General features: G+C 34.1%; 1 long non-coding RNA gene and 1 other non-coding gene across 4 annotated transcripts; both read left to right on the top strand.

Moving 5' to 3' along the window:
* Window positions 1-14,839: 14,839 nt before the first annotated feature.
* Window positions 14,840-17,208, top strand: LOC140052662 (uncharacterized). 3 transcript variants are annotated; one of them, XR_011845648.1, is made up of 3 exons: window positions 14,840-15,306; window positions 15,599-15,761; window positions 15,884-17,208. It is a non-coding gene; the product is annotated as an uncharacterized lncRNA (long non-coding RNA). The 3 variants fall into 3 exon arrangements; XR_011845647.1 differs by having other exon boundaries at window positions 14,842-15,300; XR_011845646.1 differs by having other exon boundaries at window positions 14,845-15,295.
* A 93-nt stretch (window positions 17,209-17,301) lies between these two features.
* Window positions 17,302-17,373, top strand: Trnae-uuc (transfer RNA glutamic acid (anticodon UUC)). The gene has a single exon. It is a non-coding gene; the product is annotated as a tRNA-Glu (tRNA).
* The last annotated feature ends 1,870 nt before the right edge of the window (window positions 17,374-19,243 follow it).

Raw genomic sequence — 19,243 nt, 5'->3', positions numbered from 1 at the left:
GTTCTTGATTCTAAAATATGCTCTGGAGTGAACCAGATCTTACCTAATTCGCATCGTTTCCCAGTGAATCCCTCTACGCATGCGCAGTTGTAATCACCAAAAGTGTTGGAACAAATGGCCTCATTTTTACAAGTGTCTGTTGAGTTGTCACATTCATTGATGTCTGCAAAACACATGTAATAATTAGCTTTTTTTCAAATAGGCAGCATATTATAATTTAATTAGCCTAACAATCCTATCGTGTTCGAATGTAAGTAGGCCTATAAAAGAAAGAAGATTTTTGCCGGGAATTCAAATTGAAAACATAAAACTAAGCTCTGTTGTGAACCATACCTACCTGATTCACATAGATGACCAATGAAACCCTCAGCGCACGTGCACGTGTAGTTTCCATGTGTGTTGACGCAGGTGGCGCCATTCTGACAATCATCCAATGAATTCATGCATTCATTAACATCTAAAAAGCAAAAGTATAATTAAAACATAATTTACCTGGGAAATTATAAGTTTACATTTACTATCTATATTTTTGTATTTTCATTAATATTATATTATTGTATTTTAGTGTGAACTATACCTTACCTAATTCACATCGTTGTCCAATGAAACCCTCAGCGCACGTGCACGTGTAATCTCCAGGTGTGTTGACGCAGGTGGCGTCATTCAGACATTCTTTCATTGGATCTGTGCATTCATTAATATCTAATAAAAGATTTCAAACATTAAACTGTTATAACTATATCTATTATTATTTTTTGTATGGACGTTGTCCTTTACTAAATAATGAGATATCTTGAATTTCAAACATTAAGGAGCATATTTTATTTATGTATCTTATTAATCTGTAGTTCGTTTTTTTTTTACTCTTAACATGCTCTGACGTGAAAATTAATAAATATTATGTGGCATTGAAATGGCATATTCAACAAACACGTTTATATTTTTCTGGGGGACAATATCTTTTAAATTGTAGTTATGAGACACAGTTTTGGTAAAAATAAATCGACATAAGGTTACCTGATTCACATTGTTTACCCATGAAACCATCAACGCATGCGCAGTTGTAATCACCAAGTGTGTTGGAACAAGTGGCTCCATTTTGACAAGTATTTGCAGAGTTGCATTCATTGATATCTGAAATTATAATATACAAGAGTTGAAATACCACAAGAGCACGGGTTATCAATTCAATCAAAATTCACATTAGCAATATTGTTTAGTATATTTTAATCGGATTTCATACAATTTGCATTATTAGATTCCATAGAAATGTTTATTAATTCACAAAGTCATTGTTCTTGAGGCTTTTTATTGAAACACATATGTAAAATATGATAATTTTAAATATTCACTAATTTGATTGAATATTCATTAATGTTATTGAATATTGATTAAACATTTAATTCATTAATGTTATAAATTTGGGAAAAAAGGCCTTTTTTGCGCATATGAAAAGAAATCTGTATTAACGTTATTATTTAAAAATGAATTTAATGGAGAGACAAAAGTAATCATAACGATTAATGTTATTAAAAATATAAAAGTCTTCCTTTCATTTGAATGTGCAATATTACTTTTGTAAACTACTGTTACATATTATTTGAGAAGAATAAAAGTTGGAAGACCTCATAAAAGACAAAACAAATGAAATCACATTTACAATCGATTGAGTCATTTTATAATGTTTATATTTTACATTAAAATAATAAAAAATGTTCTGGTGTGAACCATGACTACCTGATTGACATCGTTGACCACTGAAACCATCAGCACACGTGCACGTATAGCTTCCAGGTGTGTTGACGCAGGTGGCGCCATTCTGACAATCGGAATTTGTGCATTCATTAATATCTATAAAAAATCGATAATTTCAAGGTAATATTACATTAAAACTGGTGAATACATTACATTTCTTGAGATATATCACATATGTACTCTGTTTTTATACTTTACCTGAACCACATCGTTTACCCATGAAACCATCAACGCATGCGCAGTTGTAATCGCCAAATGTGTTGGAACAAGTGGCTCCATTTTTGCAAGTATTTGCTGAGATGCATTCATTGATATCTGTAATAATAAATATAATAATGAAATGTCCAACTTGTTCCATCAATATCCTAACCATAACAATCCGTAGCCATCCATCCATCTCAAACCCATAATATAATTGTGATTATATTTTGGTTTACAGATCTCAATGTACCGTGTTGATGATTGTGCAAATGTGAATACTTACCGCTGTCGCAATGGTCACCGGTGAATCCATCAGCGCATGTGCAGTCGTAGCCATTATCCCTGTTCACACAAGTAGCCCCATTTTCACATTCATCCGCATTGTTGGCACATTCGTCGTAATCTGAAATGTTTATACATGGTCATAATTACTAGACTACTATAGCTATTGTTAAAATACTTCTAACAGTGAAACTCACTGAATGAGCTTTGTTAAATAACACTCTTTTGAAAAATATTACTCGAGGTTCCACTAAACATAAGCGGCATTATTTTATAATCTGGTTGCTTCTATTTAAAATTAATGAAAATAATAGAATGTTTAAACTCAGAAGGAAGAACATTGTAAGGACAGGTTTCTGTCTTTTTACTTTGGTTGATTTTCCTAAACTTTGTGAAGAAACTTCAGGTCACCAGTACCACCGACGCTTTAAATAAGCTTGATATTAAGATGATGTTGATTTTATTAAGCCTAGTATAGCAGTTCATTCTTGGTGTACATAGCTAAGTTGCTATAGAATTAAAATCCGATTCATACAAGCCATCCACTGCAAGGTGATCTTGCAATCTAGGTTGAAGTTCTAACCATAACATTATAAACATATACGTTATAGAAATACGATACAAATTGAATTTGGATGTATACCATCCATAAGACAAACATTTACCTTTTTCACACGCGTAGTAATAATCGTTGCTACAGTCAAACATGGACCAATATTTGACATTAGTGTACACGTAAACGCCAAAAGCGCCAGTTTTAAAGGTCCGATCTCTCAGTGCTAAGCAATCTCTTGAGTTTGAATTATAACTAGTGTAAAGTGAATTCCAATCTAACAAAAGGAAACATAGGCCTATATAAAATGTACATACTGTACTCTTATAAGTTTTCCGAAAATAAAAGGTAGGCCTGTTGAGTCGTGAAATGTGCAAAAATCACAAGTGTGCAAACAACTATAGGCCTACTTGTTCAAACATGGAACTCTCAAGTTAATGTGCAAATCTGTACACATTTATAATTCACTAATGTGCAAACATCACGCCGTTAAATGTAACAAAGTTTTAATATCGTATTGCGATCATATTAGAAAAGGGTAGGCTAATTATTAAAAAAATAATATACTTATATGTTACAAACAGGTTAAATATGGGTTTCCTTTCAGGAGTAGGTAGGTGTCATGAGATTGCCCTGGGGGTGACAGACACTGCGCGCGCAACCGATCACAATGTGACGACGACGTGTGTGTTATTGATTATAACGATTCAATAATACAATAATGATAATAATTCGTAATAAAATAATACATAATTATCTCAGCCTGTTAGTGTATGTTTTTATCTCTATAGGCTGTGCATAAAAACATCGTTCTAACATAGCGCTTAATGCTCAAATACTCTTAAGTAACTACATTTTCTTTTCTTTTTACAAGTTTGTTGGATGCCAAAACTAAAATAGTCCTACATCGCTTACCTGTATAACTTGCAGATGCTCCATTTGTCCACCGCAAACTACCTTCATTACCTCTGTCATTCAATCCAACCCAGAGATAAGAACTATCGAAATCCAACGAAAAAACGAAACTATTTTCACCAGATGAGGTTATAGAAGCTAACGATCCCCCTTCATCCTCACATCTTTGAAGCGCGGTAGTCCAAGAAACACGGCTTTCAAATGCTGCATACGCATTATATTTATAGCGTTTCCATGTTGCGCACAGCACTCCTAAAATAAAAATGTTTTAAGCAAAAAGAATAAACATTTTGATTCTCTTGAACGAAAGAATTGAGTTAAAAACGTGAAATAGACCATTTTAAAAGATACATTGTCCCCGCAAAACATGAAAAATGATGATTAAACAAATCAGACTTTGAATAGGCTATTTTGTAGTTCTTATAAAGTTATTCATATTTGAAGAAAAAAACGATAAAATAACGATTTCACTTATAAAAGAGACAAAATAAAGAGTTTAAATTAAATTATTACAGTTTTTCAAGTAAACTTATTTGTTCTATCTAATTTTTGGTCAAAGTGAATAGATATTATGTGAGATTAAAATGTAAACATTTTTTAGGCTATTTTTTAGCCTATATCTTTAACAAAACAAAAGCCGGCTGGTTCGGTGAATTTATGGCTAGTTCTACTTCTGGCGATTGTTTTTAACGATGCCGCGTATCGTGTTCAAATTAATTACGAACAGTCTTATTCTATTTTTATCAAATTAAACGTCAGAAAAGGTAGACCTACTTTTTATTTGTTAAAACATATTAATCCTTACCTGTATTTATATAAAGTATAAAAAATGCACTTATACATTTGAGTTTGACGATCCGTTCGTTACACAATGTCATATTACCACGTAAAATATAAAACATAAATTGTAACAGACGATGGGGTTAGAACTTAAAAATAGATGAAAAGACAAACGGCGGATAAGAAGTCTGGTAACGATAAGAGTTGATAACGCTGTGCGTGCTTGCCAAATTTATAACTATTAAATATAATGTGTGTAACATAATAACGCGCATTCTCATTGCGTAATGTTAATCCGTCATCCTGCTTTTGACCAATAGCGAGAGGCCGCGATAAGCCGGTTTCAATAGGCACATTTAAATCGTTTGTGCTCATACATATTCACATTGTTGCTTTTAAAGTAACCAATCAGAGCTCAGAAATCTGCACGATCCCCACAGCCAGCCTTCAGGTTTTTAGTTGCACTCTGCTGTAGATACCACCACCCACCTTTCATTGTACGTTCAGTGTATTTACAATCTTAATTTAGTAGATTAATTTCAAATAAACACAGAAGGTTTGCTACAAAAAAGGGTTCTAAATTGGAAGTATATCTATTCTATTCTATTAAAAAAGATATAGTAAAGTTTAATATGATATACTGCAGTAAAATAAGAATAAGTTAAAGATATAGTGAAGTCTAATATGATATACTGCAGTAAAATAAGAATAAGTTAAAGATATAGTGAAGTCTAATATGATATACTGCAGTAAAATGATAATAAGTTAAAGATACAGTGAAGTCTTTACTGCAGTAAAATGAGAATAAGTTAAAGAGACAGTGAAGTCTAATATGATATACTGCAGTAAAATAAGAATAAGTTAAAGATATAGTGAAGTCTAATATGATATACTGCAGTAAAATGAGAATAAGTTAAAGATATAGTGAAGTATAATATGATATACTGCAGTAAAATGAGAATAAGTTAAAGATATAGTGAAGTCTAATATGATATACTGCAGTAAAATAAGAATAAGTTAAAGAGACAGTGAAGTCTAATATGATATACTGCAGTAAAATAAGAATAAGTTAAAGATATAGTGAAGTCTAATATGATATACTGCAGTAAAATGAGAATAAGTTAAAGATATAGTGAAGTCTAATATGATACACTGCAGTAAAATAAGAATAAGTTAAAGATACAGTGAAGTCTAATATGATATACTGCAGTAAAATGAGAATAAGTTAAAGATATAGTGAAGTCTAATATGATATACTGCAGTAAAATGAGAATAAGTTAAAGATACAGTGAAGTCTAATATGATATACTGCAGTAAAATGAGAATAAGTTAAAGATACAGTGAAGTCTTTACTGCAGTAAAATGAGAATAAGTTAAAGATACAGTGAAGTCTAATATGATATACTGCAGTAAAATATGAATAAGTTAAAGATATAGTGAAGTCTAATATGATATACTGCAGTAAAATAAGAAATCTAAAATCAAGCGTGACAAAAAATTGTAAATACTGTACTACATAATGTCTGTTTTAGGTGAATTTTATTTTGTAACAAATTATTTATTGTACAGACTTTTGATGTTTCTTTATTTTGTTAATAGTGGCCACTGCCTATTTACAGACTTATTGTGACCACCATCCACATTTGTAAAATAATGTGTAGGCCTAATGATTTGAAAAATTTAGAAAATATGAATTATTTGTGGAAAACTAATAAACAACAACCAACAACAACCAAAATAGGTGAAACTTTAGCGGTTTATTAGTGCGTTATTAGTATTAGTTAATAAGATTATTATTAGGCCTACAGTATTGCTACTTGTACAGTGTTGCAATGCATTGAGTTCATTTATTAAAGGTTTTTTATTGACTTATTTGATGTGATCGTAAACCATAACATTATTTTACTGCTTATTAAATTAAGGAATATAGGCCTATCAAAAATTACAATACACAGGCTCATGGTATTTGACCATCTGTTATACAATGTAGGCTAGGTTGTTGCTGTCTTATTATGTCATGGCAATCTTTATCATTATTATTATTTATAGGTTGGCATAGAATCATTATATATCAATTCAATATCATCATCAACATTGTCGGTTTATGGTTGTCATTGTGGTACTTGAGCGGACAGTCTAAAGTTACAATTTTAAAAATATACAGTGAATTTCATAAGTAGTTCTACTGTATAATGTCATTTTATTGATGTATACTGTAATTTGTATTCTCCGTTGATAATAAAAAAAAAACCTCAAAAATGCAAATTAATCCACCAAAAGAAGGTCGTGGAAACGATTGTGTACGCATTCTCTACTAAAGAAGCGTAACAGATTTTGTTAAAACTTCACGTGTGTATTCATATAATGTTTGATACATTAATTGTCGAGGCATGTATTTTGATAAAGGGTATAAACTTTCTATAATATACTAACAGTTCTATATGCATCTAAGTAATTACTATACAGTATAGAACCTCCAGAGCCATATATATAAAGAGTTACGACATTGAAAATTAGAAGCCATTTTTGTGTCAAAGAATTCGCACGCTGAGGGCGCGCGCGTCTCTTTTGTATAGCGTTTTCCTATAGTTCATGCACTATTTTTAGATTTTGTTGTCTATGAAATAACGCTTAGATTCCGTTTTTAATTTAGTAATTAATTTTATTAACGGTATTGATTTGTTAAAATATATATATATTTTTTATAATAACAAAAAAATAAATGCTAAAAGGGCCTACATGGAAGTTAGAATGCATCAAAGAATGAACCAATACAAAAAACACACAAATTCACCTCTCTTTTTATGCAGTATATTGCTTTCTGTGTGTTTTTTACACAAACTGCGCCGCCAACGTTATTACCATTCAGAGACTCGTTCATCATTTCATTTGTAATAATTTGCCTTTATTATTTAAATATTGTTCATACCCTTTTCAGTATATTAACAAATATATCCACGACACTTTATTATTTTATTTAGTCATCAAAGCATGCATTATGAATTGAAAATATTACATAATTGTTATTAATAGGACGTAGGTATGGGATGTTTTGTTCCAAAATCAATCAATCAATCGAACGTTATAATGTACTAGCGCACGCGCGCGCAATATTTTTTGGCGCAAGTACTTACTTCTGTACGCTGTGCACATCGATATTTCATCGTAACATGTGCAATTACATTTTTTTTAATACAAGAAAAAGTTAAAAGTATTTGTTGCTCCTATACTTTACATGCATTAATGGAGACAAGTTTGACACATTTTGATCTGCATATCACGTGACTATAATCCAATGTCGTAACTCTTTATATATATGGCTCTGAGAACCTCATCGTTAGGACACCACCTATAAAGTGGACACTTTCCCGTTACACTCTATTATAAGAGGACATTTTTTTTTTGGTTCACGAAGGTATATACTGTGAAGTTTTCTTTTTAAAACATGGGCAAGTCTACGTGATCATTATCGGCCCCTCTGTCATTTTGTAGAGAGTGCAACCATCAACTTTGATGTACCCAGTCGGGTCACCGTCAGTCGGGTCACCGTCGTCATATTCCACCAAGTGGCACATCACTCCTGCTGACGTCTGTTGAAGTTGGTACGCATTCGCTGGCTTGTTTGTGTCACAATGACCAACTTTGAGGCAAAACTGAAAACACTCGATCGTACTTCTTAGCAGCTTTTTGTTAACTGTAAACTTGGCTAATTTATCAGGTTTAAGACAAACCGGATGACCGTTTGCATTGACCACTTTCGTGCCCCTCGATGTAGACCTATGTACTTAAAATAGAGACAAAATATCATTTACCAAATCATAGCGGTATCAGTCAAGTTTGTCGGTTTGACCGCCGATGATTGTTAGATGATTGTTAAAAAATTTATATGGAAATCTCAGTTTGGCTTGAAGCAGATGAACAAAGTTAAGAAACAAACGAACAAACGAATGTGTGGAAACAGACAAGAAAAGCGGGAAAAGACGAGAAAATTATGCTTTTTAATTATGAAAGCGCGCCAATTAATATTGTTTGAGCGTGCGCAGAAATCCTTGTAACAGGCGCGTCGTGTGCGTGGCACGTCATAAAAAAGAAAAGTCGTTAATAAAATGGGTGTACTTACTTCTTTCACAGTAAATGCCTACATACTCATGAGTACATTTACAGGTGTAACTTCCGGGCGTGTTCACACATGTGGCGTTATTCTGGCAGCAATCAATAGAGTTAGTGCACTCATCAATATCTAAAGTAGACATAGTAGTCATATTTTTGTTTTGCATTGATTACAAGAGTTCAGCCCCTCAAATCCATAACTTTACATTCCATAATATTATTTCACCATCGGTGTGCTTTAACTAAAATGGGCCTACTGTTAAGTTTAGAATAAAGTCTATAGTCTATGACATTTATATAGTGAAATCGACAGAGTGGTATAAAACAATACACTATTTGTTTATAAAGAAATACCTTACCTGATTCAAATCGTTGACCAATAAAACAATTAACTTACCCATGGTTTGTAAACAAAATACATTACCTGATTCACATCGTTGCCCGGTGAAACCCTTAGCGCACGTGCACGTGTAGTTTCCATGTGTGTTGACGCAGGTGGCGCCATTCTGACAGTCATCCAGTGAATTTGTGCATTCATTAACATCTTTAAATATTTCATATTTGTAACATTATTATTACTATTAAAGGACAGTTTAAGTACGTTTAAATTACACTATGGTGAACCAGATCTACAATTCACATCGTATAATGCAATGTTAAAAGATACATTTTTAGCTTTTATGTCGGACAACAAGCGTTGTTTTACATACATGAATAAATATACTCCCGTCTAATATATGGATTTACAGTATTTTAAGTTTATATGTATTGACTTGCATGAGTTTGTTTGCTCTCAAGTTCCTTACCAAATTCACATTGTTTCCCAGTGAATCCCTCTGCGCATGTGCAGTTGTAATCACCAAATGTGTTGAAACAATTAGTGGCCCCATTTTTACAAGTAGCTGTTGAGTTTTCACATTCATCGATGTCTGAAAAACACGTTTACTAGTTAGGTCTAAAATCGGTGACAGATTCTTTGAATTCATGCAATTTTTTTTTATAAAATCTAACACGCCGTTAATCAAAATCGTATTTTTCAAACTGTACATTGTATAACAATTATAGAATTATACCGTGCTCGTCCATCTATGTACTCCGAGTGTGAACCATACCTTACCTGCTTCACATCGTTGCCCAATGAAACCCTCAGCGCACGTGCACGTGTAGTTTCCATATGTGTTGACGCAGGTGGCGCCATTCTGACAATCATCCAATGAATGCATGCATTCATTAAAATCTAAAAAAAGAACTTAATACTTTTCAAACAAATATTTCTTGCTTTTTACCTAGAACGTATTCTAGCGTGAACCATACCTTACCTAATTCACATCTGTTACCAATAAATCCCTCTGCGCATGTGCAGTTGTAATCACCAAATGTGTTGAAACAAGTGGCCCCATTTTTGCAAACATTTGTAGAGCTTTCACATTCATTGAAATCTGCAATACACATTGGGCAATATTGTAATTAGATATTATTTAAAATCGTGATGAGCAATACTTTCAAGTGCACTCTGAAATGAACCATACCTACCTGATTCACATAGATGACCAATGAAACCCTCAGCGCACGTGCACGTGTAGTTTCCATGTGTGTTGACGCAGGTGGCGCCATTCTGACAATCATCCGTTGAGTTTGAGCATTCATTAAAATCTATATAAAAAAAAACTGTTTTAACCATTTCCTGTTTTCCTACTTTTTCTTAGAAAGTGTTCTAGCGTGAACCATACCTTACCTAATTCACATCTGTTACCAATAAATCCCTCTGCGCATGTGCAGTTGTAATCACCAAATGTGTTGGAACAAGTGGCCCCATTTTTGCAAGCATTTGTAGAGTTTTCACATTCATTGAAATCTGCAATACACATTGGGCAATATTGTAATTAGATATTATTTAAAATCGTGATGATTTAAAATCGTGATGAGCAATACTTACAAGTGTACTCTGAAATGAACCATACCTACCTGATTCACATAGATGACCAATGAAACCCTCAGCGCACGTGCACGTGTAGTTTCCATGTGTATTGACGCAGGTGGCGCCATTCTGACAATCATCCGTTGAGTTTGAGCATTCATTAAAATCTATATAAAAAAAAACTGTTTTAACCATTTCCTGTTTTCCTACTTTTTCTTAGAAAGTGTTCTAGCGTGAACCATACCTTACCTAATTCACATCGTTTACCAATGAATCCCTCTGCGCATGTGCAGTTGTAATCACCAAATGTGTTGGAACAAATAGCCCCATTTTTGCAAGCATTTGTAGAGCTTTCACATTCATTGAAATCTGCAATACACATTGGGCAATATTGTAATTAGATATTATTTAAAATCGTGATGAGCAATACTTTCAAGTGCACTCTGAAATGAACCATACCTTACCTGATTCACATAGATGACCAATGAAACCCTCAGCGCACGTGCACGTGTAGTTTCCAGGTGTATTGACGCAGGTGGCGCCATTCTGACAATCATCCGTTGAGTTTGTGCATTCATTAAAATCTATAGAAAAAAAACTTTTTAACCATTTCTTGTTTTCCTACTTTTTCTTAAAAAATGTTCTAGCGTGAACCATACCTTACCTAATTCGCATCGTTTACCAATGAATCCCTCTGCGCATGTGCAGTTGTAATCACCAAATGTGTTGGAACAAATAGCCCCATTTTTGCAAGCATTTGTAGAGTTTTCACATTCATTGAAATCTGCAATATACATTGGGCAGTATTATAATCAGATATTATTTAAAATCGTGATGAGCAATACTTTCAAGTGTACTCTGAAATGAATCATACCTTACCTGATTCACATAGATGACCAATGAAACCCTCAGCGCACGTGCACGTGTAGTTTCCAGGTGTATTGACGCAGGTGGCGCCATTCTGACAATCATCCGTTGAGTTTGTGCATTCATTAAAATCTATAGAAAAAAAACTTTTTAACCATTTCTTGTTTTCCTACTTTTTCTTAAAAAGTGTTCTAGCGTGACACATACCTTACCTAATTCACATCGTTTACCAATGAATCCCACTGCGCATGTGCAGTTATAATCACCAAATGTGTTGGAACAAGTAGCCCCATTTTTGCAACCATTTGTAGAGTTTTCACATTCATTGAAATCTGCAATACACATTGGGCAATATTGTAATTAGATATTATTTAAAATCGTGATGAGCAATACTTCCAAGTGTACTCTGAAATGAATCATACCTTACCTGATTCACATAGATGACCAATGAAACCCTCAGCGCACGTGCACGTGTAGTTTCCAGGTGTATTGACGCAGGTGGCGCCATTCTGACAATCATCCGTTGAGTTTGTGCATTCATTAAAATCTATATAAAAAAAAACTTGTTTAACCATTTCTTATTTTCCTACTTTTTCTTAGAAAGTGTTCTAGCGTGAACCATACCTTACCTAATTCACATCGTATACCAATGAATCCCTCTGCGCATGTGCAGTTGTAATCACCAAATGTGTTGAAACAAGTAGCCCCATTTTTGCAAGCATTTGTAGAGTTTTCACATTCATTGAAATCTGCAATACACATTGGGCAATATTATAATTAGATATTATTTACAATCGTGATGAGCAATACTTACAAGTGTAGGCCTACTCTGAAATGAACCATACCTTACCTGATTCACATAGATGACCAATGAAACCCTCAGCGCATGTGCACGTGTAGTTTCCAGGTGTATTGACGCAGGTGGCGCCATTCTGACAATCATCCGTTGAGTTTGTGCATTCATTAAAATCTATAAAAAAAAACTTTTTAACCATTTCTTGTTTTCCTACTTTTTCTTAGAAAGTATTCTAGCGTGACCCATACCTTACCTAATTCACATCGTTTATCAATGAATCCCTCTGCGCATGTGCAGTTGTAATCACCAAATGTGTTGGAACATGTAGCCCCATTTTTGCAAGCATTTGTAGAGTTTTCACATTCATTGAAATCTGCAATACACAATTATCCAATAGTGTAATTAGATATTATTTTAAATCGTGATCGCAACTTACAAGTGTACTCTGAAATGGACCATACCTTACCTGATTCACATAGATGACCAATGAAACCCTCAGCGCACATGCACGTGTAGTTTCCATGTGTATTGACGCAGGTGGCGCCATTCTGACAATCATCCGTTGAGTTTGTGCATTCATTAAAATCTATAAAAAGAAACAACTTTTTAACCATTTCTTGTTTTCCTACTTTTTCTTAGAAAGTGTTCTAGCGTGAACCATACCTTACCTAATTCACATCGTTTACCAATGAATCCCTCTGCGCATGTGCAGTTGTAATCACCAAATGTGTTGGAACAAGTAGCCCCATTTTTGCAAGCATTTGTAGAGTTTTCACATTCATTGAAATCTGCAATACACATTGGGCAATATTGTAATTAGATATTATTTAAAATCGTGATCGCAACTTACAAGTGTACTCTGAAATGAACCATACCTTACCTGATTCACATAGATGACCAATGAAACCTTCAGCGCATGTGCACGTGTAGTTTCCATGCGTGTTGACGCAGGTGGCGCCATTCTGACAATCATCCAATGAGTTTGTGCATTCATTAAAATCTATAAAAAAAATACTTTTTAACCATTTCTTGTTTTCCTAATTTTTCTTAGAAAGTGTTCTAGCGTGAACCATACCTTACCTAATTCACATCGTATACCAATGAATCCCTCTGCGCATGTGCAGTTGTAATCACCAAATGTGTTGGAACAAGTAGCCCCATTTTTGCAAGCATTTGTAGAGTTTTCACATTCATTGAAATCTGCAATACACAATTATCCAATAGTGTAATTAGATATTATTTAAAATCGTGATGAGCAATACTTACAAGTGTACTCTGAAATGAACCATACCTTACCTGATTCACATAGATGACCAATGAAACCCTCAGCGCACGTGCACGTGTAGTTTCCATGTGTGTTGACGCAGGTGGCGCCATTCTGACAATCTTCCGTTGAGTTTGTGCATTCATTAAAATCTATAAAAAAAATACTTTTTAACTATTTCTTGTTTTTCCTACTTTTACTTAGAGAGTGTTTTAGCGTGAACCATACCTTACCTATTTCACATCGTTTACCAATGAATCCCTCTGTGCATGTGCAGTTGTAATCACCAAATGTGTTAAAACAAGTGGCCCCATTTTTGCAAACATTTGCAGAGCTTTCACATTCATTGAAATTGAGGTTGAAAGAGTAACCCAATACAAATACTTAGGTACTATAATTGACAACAAATTAAAATGGGAGTCAAACTCTCTCATGATTTCCAAGAAGGCATCTCAAAGGCTTTACTTTCTCAGAAAACTCAAGGAAATTAGAGTTGATAACACTATTTTAATTCTATTTTATCAAAGTATTATTCAAAGTATTTTATCTTTTAGCATTGGATGTTTTTATGGTAACTTTACTGAAAATGATAAGAAAAATATTGAGAGACCACGTAAAATTGCACAACGTATTATTAAAGCTGATCTAACGCCTTGTTCATTTATCTATGAAAAGAGTATTCTAAAAAAGTAAACAATATTATGAAAGACCCCACTCATCCGTTACATTACTGTTATAACTTAAATAGATCAGGCATTAGGCTACGACCTCCAAGAGCAAATCTTTGTAGAACTAGAAAATCCTTCGTCGTAAATAGCATTCATATTTTTAATTCTAATGTAAGACGTTAATGCAATTTTTAATAGTTTTACATTTTTAACAGTATTTTTAACTTTTTATCTTGTATTTTTAATCTGTTATTATACTGCACGTTTTTTTTAAATTGTTGCAATATTGTTGTTTTAATCTACCAAGCAAAGTGAATTTCCATTTTTATGGACAAATAAAATTTCTTGAATCTTGAATCTTGAATCTGCAATACACATTTGGCAATATTGTAATCAGATATTATTTTAAATCGTGATCGCAACTTACAAGTGTACTCTAAAATGAACCATACCTTTGCCATTCTGACAATCATCCGTTGAGTTTGTGCATTTATTAAAATCTATAAAAAAAAACTTTTTAACCATTTCTTGTTTTCCGACTTTTTCCTTGAACGTGTTCTAGCGTGAACCCTCTTTACCTTCAACCACGAATCCCTCTGCGCATATGCAGTTGAAATCACCAAAAATGTGTTGGGACATCCCTTTGAAAACCAACACGTTAGCCACTATCATTGTTTATCGGCGCTATATAAACTCTGGTGCGCGTGCGTACAATTGAGGACTAAAGGCCGGTGCACACCAAACGCGAAGCCGCGAATTTCGCGTTAAAAAGTGACGCACGCGGCAGGCGACGGACGCTTCCAGTGTGAACATACAAGCGAACAGTGTACGATAGTCGAATTTCAACTTCAACGCGTTGAAAACGACAGCAGCGAAGGCTTCGCACGCGAATTTTCAAAAGTTGAACCTTGGTCAACTTTTTGAGGCGTCGCGAGCGCGGTTTGCGTTCGTCAACCAATCAGAAGTCAGGAATATCTCTCATCGACGACACCGACGGCAAAAAAATGGTGGCTGACGAGCGAGGTCTTTATGGAAATACTTACCCTTCTTGTCTTTACGATAAGGGAAGTAAGTCATACACAGACAGAAACATAAGGATTAATGCATGAAGACAATAATTTCAGACAAACATCTGTGTAGAAGAATGCCAGAAAAACTAGACCTAAAACGCGTCAGAGATCAATTTGTAAAGTGATGGCAAGCCTTCTATTTCTAGCCTACATAGGTTTAGGCCATACTAGGGCCTAGCTAGGCCTACCTAGCTACATATACCCTAGTAGGCTAGGCCAGGCCTAGCCTAGGTTAAGCCTACAAATAAATGAGTACAGTACTAGGCTAGGCTAGGTTTAGCCTAGGCCTAGGCTACTTATTATTATTAATTAATATTTATAGGCCTAATATTTAGTTGATTTAGTGTTGTAAGGCTAGGATAGGCCTAGTAGTAGTAGTAATATTAATACATAAATACTGTTGTTTTTGTTTCTTTTAGGTCAATTAGATGAACATTGATAAATTGGATCCTTCAGGCTATTACCAGCGTTACAAACTCCACCAATGACCAAGCTAGTAGTTTAAGCGGCCAGTATATTGCCATGGAATTAAGAGCAATTGCTCCTCAAAAACGTGGACTGGCAATTATGAGGCTGACACAGGTTTGTATAGACTTTTTTCAAATGTGTATGTCAGTTGGTGACATACATTGGCCAGAAAAAATGATTTGAGCAATATGCCTTACTATAGCAATTTTTTAATACTTGTTTCATTTTTTTTATAGAAAATGGAAGAGATTAAGGAGGAGTTGGACTGTAACTAGTATTTATTAAGTGGTTATAGAAGGAAAGCTGAACTGAATGTCTTTTTTTAGCAATAGAGAACACATGGAAATATATGTATATGTTTTGTTATACTCCAATACTAAAAAAATAGTCATATTGGCTGCCAGCTAATGGAATTTTTTTCATTTTATAAGTGAAAACAAAAGTTTGTTGGGTTTTTTTTTCTATGTAAGTGATTAACTTTGTTAAAACTACAAAATGTCCTATTCAAATTTGATTTTAATAATCTTCATTTTTCATGATTCTATGGGACAATAAATCTTTAAGTTTAGTGTCATTTTTTGGACAAGATATATTTAAAACATTTTCGTTGTGTGTAATACAGTATAACACTTTAGGGTTAGTTATTCACTTTTAACAATAATAATATTTCTTCAATTTTCATTTTTTTTTGGGATGATACATTTTTAATTTATTATTTTGATATTATTTTGCGAAAGTATTCAGGAATAGTAAAAAAGAAAATATGGTTGATATTTAATGATACCTTTAAAAACAATGATTCACTATTTCAATAAGTGTATTTATTTGAAAAAGTCATAAGATAATATACAGTGTAAATATGAGTTTGGGATATTTATTACATTTAATCAAATGAGAAAAAAACTGTATGTTTTGTCATGAATAATATAATATTTAATAATAATTAGAAAATGAATGTGAAAACTTTACATTAATATTAGGCCTATAGTTTATATTTGAAAGTAACAAACCCAGGAAGATTCCCAGTTCGTGTTTATATGAAATGTTTTATATGGTTATAATAACCTCTGTTGAAAGATATTTGTAACACCACTAATAAATACAGTCAGCAGATCACATATGTACGTGTAATCAACATGCAATAAATGCTTTAATTCTTGTAACTGTATTGATATTGGATACATCTTCTTCTGTTCTTGTGATATATACATACAATCATGCACATTTCAGGCTTTGGAAAAGGATAACATTTTCCCACCAAAACCAAACACTGTGATTGGTGTAACCAGGGAAGAGTTAAATTACATTTTAATTTAACTCTTCTCTGGTTAAACTTACATAGGAAATACTTCAGAGTCATCTTCTCTGATTATTTTAAATGTAGCATTGTATTATTGGCCAACCCACTATCTCCTAGGCCTAGCAATCGCGACGAATCAGCACATCGTGACGCGTTTAGTGGGAACCGACAAGAAAAACTAATAGACGCATGACAATTCAACTTTCAAAGCGATCCGTCGAATGACGCGTGACGCATGACGCTTCGCGGCTTCGCGTTCGGTGTGCACCGGCCTTAATGCTGTTCCGATCCGCCGTACCACGCCGAGAATGTTAAAGCGTCGCTATCCAATCGAGTTTGAACAATACCATGAAAGCCCCAGTGGTCTAATGGTTAGGACATCTGCATTTCAAGCAGGCGGTCCGAGTTCGTGTCTCGGTTGGGGCGACTTTTTCTCATTCTCATAGATTTCCTCATCTTTATCGTTTCAAATTAATTAATTAAATTTCAGTATATCACCGCGGGCGGTTTAGAATTAATGTTCTTTGCCTGATGTGTTTATATATATAAAAGTATCTCTTCGGAGATCCCGCCTTGTGAATAAAAATACTGAAAGATTAGGGCGTATCAATTTGATCTCTGGTGTGCGTGCATACAACTGAGGACTAGTGCTGTTCCGCCGTACCACGCCGAGAATGTTAAAGAGTCGCTATCCAATCGAGTTTGAACTATACCATGAAAGCCCCAGTGGTCTAATGGTTAGTACATCTGCATATCAAGCATGGCGGTCCGAGTTCGAGTCTCGGTTGGGGCGACTTTTTCTCATTCTCACAGATTTCTTCATCTTTATCGTTTTAAATTAATTAATTAACTTTCAGTATATCTTTTAATAACAATGGTACCTTTTTCACAAACGAAATGGTAGTTGTCGCTGCAATTTTTCATTGACCATTTGTTGTCACCAGTACTTAGCATTACGGTGCAATCCTCTCCGTCCGTATTATGGTTACTCTTGTTTTCCCAATCTATGAAATAGAAACAAATACAAAGAGAATACTTACGATCTAGGATACCACATACCCGTCACCTTTAAAATAACAAGGCCATATAGGTGGCTGCAGTCGCGTGCTTAGTGTTTACCGACCAACCGACCAACCTACCAACTGACCGAAATTACTGAACATGTTTAAAAATGTTGAAATGTTTAAAAACAGTTATATTTTTTTAATTTACACGTGCGTAGCCTGTCACTTTTGACGTGCTCGTATAACGTAATTTCGAGTTGAAAAGTAAGTCAAAAAAACAGAAATCGGGCAAAAAGAGTGCGCAACAACATTTAACGCGCAGTGTGCGCGCAAAAATCTGCGCACTCATGGCAATTTTATAAACGCTTAAAATTGCCTGAAACGTACTCTTATTTCGTCGAAAATAAATTTTGTAAATTTTAAGCGCGCGTACGCATGCGTTACATGCGCTACGCACGTAATTGTATTGCCATATGATGATTTATGCCCTGAAATTTATGAGTACCAAATTTTATTTAATTGTGATTCATGGTTGTGAAGATATGATTACAAACGTGATTTCGTTAAATCGTGCGTAGACCGCGTAATTTTTTATTGCGCACCGTGAAAACATAACCACATCGATTCCTGGCCATAAGGAATATACTGTAAAAAATTGACTTAGCTAGATTAAACTGATATCAAGATAAGGTCAGAAAGCGATAAAACGCATAGTGATACCGGACCAACAGACCGACAGACCGACAGACCGACAGACCGACCGACATAGTGAACTATAGAGTCGCTTCCATGCGACTAAAAATATTGGTTAAAATATAATACGTACTTGTATAGTTTACTATAGGGTCGCCATTTGTCCACTGGAACGTCCCTTCATGGTCCCAGTCATTTAATCCGATCCAGAGATTATGAACATTTCCTAATGAACCAACAAATTGATTTTCACCAGATGACGTCACTGAAGCTAATGATCCTCCTTCTCTATGACATGTACTGTGCGCAGTTACCCAATCAACCTGATTGTTATCGTAAATCTTATACCAACTGGTACTGTAGTTGTTCCATTCACGACAATAACATACCCCTGAAATGTTGTGCAAAATAACTTTAACCAATTATGTTTTATTTAAAACTTAGGTAAAAGGCATTTACCAAACTAACACACAAATTCAAATTTGCATTTGTTTTATTCGGATATATTAGGACAAAGAGTTTCATCTTAATGGAAAATGGAACCAATCGGACCAATGGCAGTTTCTCTGCATTTTCTTTTTCAAATATTTTGTTGGGTT

This window comes from Antedon mediterranea, chromosome 1 (assembly GCF_964355755.1).
Source record: "Antedon mediterranea chromosome 1, ecAntMedi1.1, whole genome shotgun sequence".
Classification (NCBI taxonomy): domain Eukaryota; kingdom Metazoa; phylum Echinodermata; class Crinoidea; order Comatulida; family Antedonidae; genus Antedon; species Antedon mediterranea.
The sequence above is the reverse complement of the archived record's forward strand: the minus strand, read 5'-3'. Positions and strand labels throughout refer to the sequence as shown.